This window comes from Podarcis gaigeae (genome assembly GCF_964106915.1).
Source record: "Podarcis gaigeae genome assembly, chromosome: 17".
In the NCBI taxonomy this organism is placed as follows: Eukaryota; Metazoa; Chordata; class Lepidosauria; order Squamata; family Lacertidae; genus Podarcis; species Podarcis gaigeae.
This window is the reverse complement of record NC_139694.1, coordinates 3221212-3226350: the sequence shown is the minus strand read 5'-3', so window position 1 is coordinate 3226350 and position 5139 is coordinate 3221212.

Here is a 5139-nt window from a genome sequence, read left to right as displayed (position 1 = left end):
TGTATTTTTAAAAAAATTCTTTATTGTCACTTATACAACTTGTATACAGTGAGATTACATGACCAATCCCTACTCAGCTCTCTTAGTCTTAATTCCCCTCGTTTACTGACGCACACCCACCAAACCCGAAATTCAGTTGCCCTGTTGTTATCTTTTCATTCAGCAGCCTAACAGCCCACGGATAGAAGCTGTTCTTTACTCTGTTGGTGCGACTAATCCTGCTTCTATATATTCTGCCCGAGGGCAGGAGATCAAGAAAGTGCCAGCCAGGGTGTGAATCATCCCTGAGAATTTTCCTCACTCTCCTGAGGCAACATTCTTCTGCTATTTCATCCAGTGGATTCATGGGACAGCCCATAATATCTTGTGCTGTATTCACCACCCTCTGTAGGCACTTCCTATCAGTTGATGTCAAACCAGCGTACCACACCGTGATGCACTATGAAAGGACACTTTCTATTGTTGACCGGTAGAAGGAGATCATCAAATGTTGATTGACATTGTTCTTTTGTTTGAATAAACATTCACAAACTCTTTATTGTAATATATAGATAGATAATTTGAGGATTTTTACAATTTTACAACATGCAGACAGAAAGATGTGTTGAGAAACCAGAGAAAGGAGCTGAGGGAAGTCCCGCGGGGGGGAGGTTTGTTTAGGGGGGAGGGGGAAAATGGAGGGGGGGAACAATGTGGATGATGCATTTTTGTTAAAATTACTGTGTTGAAATTTCTATTTTTTTTTAAAAAAAGACATCATTCTTTTGCAATAGTCTGAGGAGATGGAGTCTCTGTGTATATCTATCTATCTATCTATCTATCTATCTATCTATCTATCTATCTATCTATCTATCTAAAAACTGGAATTTTATGTATTTCAGCCATTTACATACCACTTATAAGAGGCAGTATGCTGTGAGAGTCCAGACAACCTGAACTAGTTGGGAGGAAAGGAGGGGCTGCTAATGGGATTTTCAGGGCACACCACCCCCACACCCCTACTCTTTACCTTTCAAGTGCTTGCCTGGGAGTCAGGAATTCAAATGGTGCAGGCTTCCCGGCAGCCAAGATGTAGTTGATGGTCAAAGCTTCAGTACTAGGGGTTGGGTTTATCATCATCATAATTATTATTACAAGTGATTTATCAATCTCCTTCTCAACCACTGTCCCAAGGCGACTTGCACATGAGTTGCTGACCGTGCATCTGCTAAAAACACAGCAGCGCTGGTGGAAACAAAGGCGGTGAGTGGTGACTGTGTAGAGAGAATTAATATTCCTCAGTTTCGAAGAAGTAGTCTTATCTGGTGGCTAGGACAGCAACCAATCACCTTGGGAAAAACTCTGACTCAAAGATCACCACCACGAATTGGCTGCATGGTCTTAAGCAATAAATTATCTTCAGAAATCTCCACACCTCTGCCAACTATGGAGATAATAATTTGCCTATCTTCTCAGAGATTGTTAAGAATCAAAAGGTTTGGGCCCCTTCCCTACAAGAAATGACTGGAGAATATGAACACTTTTATTGTTTTATTTTGTTGGCTCATGGAGGAGGGGAAGGAGTGACATGACAGAAACGTATAAAATTACGAATGATGTGGAGAAATAAATGTTTTCCTCTTATCTTCCAGCACTCAAGCTCAGGCTATATATACACCATGCATTTAAAGCACTTTACTTGTTCTGATCCATCAATACTACTGAATAAAATTGCTGTAATTCAGAGTGGTGTTCAAATCCCACGGAGACAATAAAATAGCACTGAACAGAAAGACTGGGAGAGAGTGTACTGGGGGTGGGGGTGCGAATCAACATTTTAATTTGTGCTAAACACTTATGCATTTAAGCCCTAATACATGAATATATCATTTTTTAAAAATAGATCAAAAGGTATGCTGTGATGATAGTGCTGATACTGAAATTGTGTTACAATGTAGCTACATGTAAAAATAAATCTTTAAAAATAGATGGAAGAGTAGGACTAGTGCATTCCATACCTGTTCTGCTGTTCTGTTCTCTCGCCCCCACAAAAAACTCCCAGCTTTTCTACAGTCTGAAAAGGGGCTCCAAGAAGATAAAAGGCAGGCAGTGATTGGATTATAATATCATAAAAAGTGAGTTGATAAAGCTTGCCAACTCTGGAGTAACCACCAAGGGCAGAATTCAACGCCGGTGCTATTACAAATGTTCCACCGACAAGGTTCTTGAGGTGCCTCCTGCTCCTAGTGTGGAGGCACCTGTAGTTATGGAACATAAATTCAATCCTGGCATTTGTCAGAGAAAAGCAAACCCTTTTGTTAAGGTAAAGGTAAAGGTACCCCTGACCGTTAGATCCAGTCACGGACAACTCTGGAGTTGCATGCTCATCTCACTCTATAGGCCAAGGGAGCTGGCGTTTGTCCGCAGACAGCTTCTGGGTCATGTGGCCTGCATGACTAAGCCGCTTCTGGCGAACCAGAGCAGCACATGGAAACGCCGTTTACCTTCCCGCCGCAGTGGTACCTATTGATCCACTTGCACTTTGGCGTGCTTTCGAACTGCTAGGTTGGCAGGAGCTGGGACCAAGAAACGGGAGCTCACCCCGTCGCGGGGATTCGGACCACTGACCTTCTGATCAGCAAGTCCCAGGCTCTGTGGTTTAACCCACAGCGCCACCTGCATCCCAACCCTTTTGTTACCTTTGACTCAAATCTCTTTCTCCCTCCAGCTCTTGTACTCTGTGCTTGGGGGTTGCAAACAGATTTCAACAAGCTCTTAACCTTGTTAGCTGAGATTCGGTGAAGTTGGGGCAGTGGACCATGCTGAGAGACAGTTGGTCTCCAAAGTCATTTGGGCAATTGAGATGGTGCCCTTTAAGTTGTGATATGCTGCCCCCTGCTGCCCTTATATATGTGGAGCTGGAGATTGATGTTTCACAGGGTTAGGCAGTCTGTAGCTATCCAGATGTTGCTTGTCTATAAATCCCACCTGAGCCAAGATGATGATAATAATAATAATAATAATAATAATAATAATAATAATAATATACCCCACCCATCTGGCTGGGTTTCCCCAGACACTCTGGGAGGCTCCCAACAGAACATTAAAAACCTGATAAAAGATCAAACATTAAAGCTTCCCTAAACAGGGCTGCCTTCAGATGTCTTCTAAAAGTCAGATAGTTGTTTATTTCCTTGACATCTGATGGGAAAGCGTTCCACAGGGCGGGTGCCACTACCGAGAAGGCCCTCTGCCTGGTTCCCTGTAGCTTCACTTCTCACAGTGAGGGAACCGCCAGAAGGCCCTCGGAGCTGGACCTCAGTGTCCGGGCTGAACGATGGGAGTGGAGGTGTGTCGCGCATGTCCGGGGGGGCCGGCTGCGATGGTACCCCCCTCCCCGATGGTGCTGGGGGCGGTACACTCCCCCCGCCCACCATTCCTCCACCAGTGACAGCGAGTGAGTGAGCAAGTTGGCGGGTGGGTGATGGCAGGTGCAAGTGGGCCCATGATGGGGGTTGTAATGTGGGAGGAGCACCCCAAATTGCCCTCCCAAAACATTGGAGGATGTGATAATCTGCTGACACTCCATTCTATCACTGTTTCCTGTAGAAATGAGGAAAAGGCATTCACTCTGCTTTTTTCCATATGTTTTGGAGGTATGGTTAGACTGCTACTAATCTCTGGCTAAATTTCATTTCCACGTCTACCTAACAATGCATTTCAGCATAACTGTTTTGCCCTGCTATCAGCTCTATCAGCCATGAAATTTCCAGCAATTTAAAAAGAGAGCAATTAAGTAATAGTTTCTACAGCATCGCAGAAGAAGCAGAACTATGTTAAACCACATCAAAGGTGAGACCTTTGCTGACTGAAAGCTGCCATTCTAAACACGCTTTCTTGGGAAGAACTACCTCTGAAAGGAACATAATTTACTTCTGAGTCAACATGCTGAAAACCTATCACATTACCAGTTCCAACCTAGTAATATTCACCCATTTTTTGGCTTAGCTGTGTGGCTGTAGCATTGTGAAAAAGCTAAACGTGGTGTAATATAGAAACACAACTGCAGTTCCATTTCCAGGTCATCATAAAAAAGACTGGTGCTTCGGCTGCACAAAAGGACTTTGGAAAGGAAGCCCCTATCTGATGTAGAAAAAAGAAAATGGGGGCGTCCTAAGGAAGGCAGGTGGCGCTGTGGGTTAAACCACAGAGCCTAGGACTTGCTGATCAGAAGGTCAGCAGTTCAAATCCCTGTGATGGGGTGAGCTCCCGTTGTTCGGTCCCTGCTCCTGCCAACCTAGCAGTTCGAAAGCACATCAAAGTGCAAGTAGATAAATAGGTACCACTCCGTCGGGAAGGTAAATGGCGTTTCCGTGCGCTGCTCTGGTTCTCCAGAAGCGGCTTAGTCCTGCTGGCCACATGACCCGGAAGCTGTACGCTGACTCCCTGGCCAATAAAATGAGATGAGTGCCGCAACCCCAGAGTCGGCCACGACTGGAGCTAATGGTCAGGGGTCCCTTTACCTTTAAGGAAAAGTGGGACATTCCAGGATCAAATCAGAAACCAGAACGGCTTCTGTCAATCCAGGACTGCCCCTGGAAATGAGGGGCACTTGGAGGGTCTTCAAAGTACCATGAGACTCTGTTGTCTCTCTCATTGCTTGACGTTTTGGTCTCATGCAAGGCTTTTTTTCAGCTGGAACTCAGTTCCAGCACCTCTCACATGGCCCCATGGTCATTATAAGAGAATGGGGAGGCATTCACAGTGAGTTCTGGCACCTCTTTTCCTAGAAAAATATCACTATTCTAACAGTGTGGGGAAAAAACAACTCCTCAAAATTGTCTCTTCTCTTGAATAATCAGGATATATATTTCTAGCCATACCTACATATGTGACCATATAGTCACTAAATAAGTGTGACAAAAAACATACATGATAAGAAACCTGTTTTCATCTTTTGAGTGCTTCTAATTCTCCATGTGTGTTTTGTGTGTTTGTTTTTTGCCCTTTCTGGAAAGTGATTGGAGGTCAACGGATGACGACAAACAAAAAGGCGAGGGAAGATTGCATAATGTTTGAACTTTTTTCCCCAATCTGGAATTCCCCTTCCCCTGTTCTCTTTGCAGAAGTCACCTGACTTCCCCGAAAAATGCCCAGTTT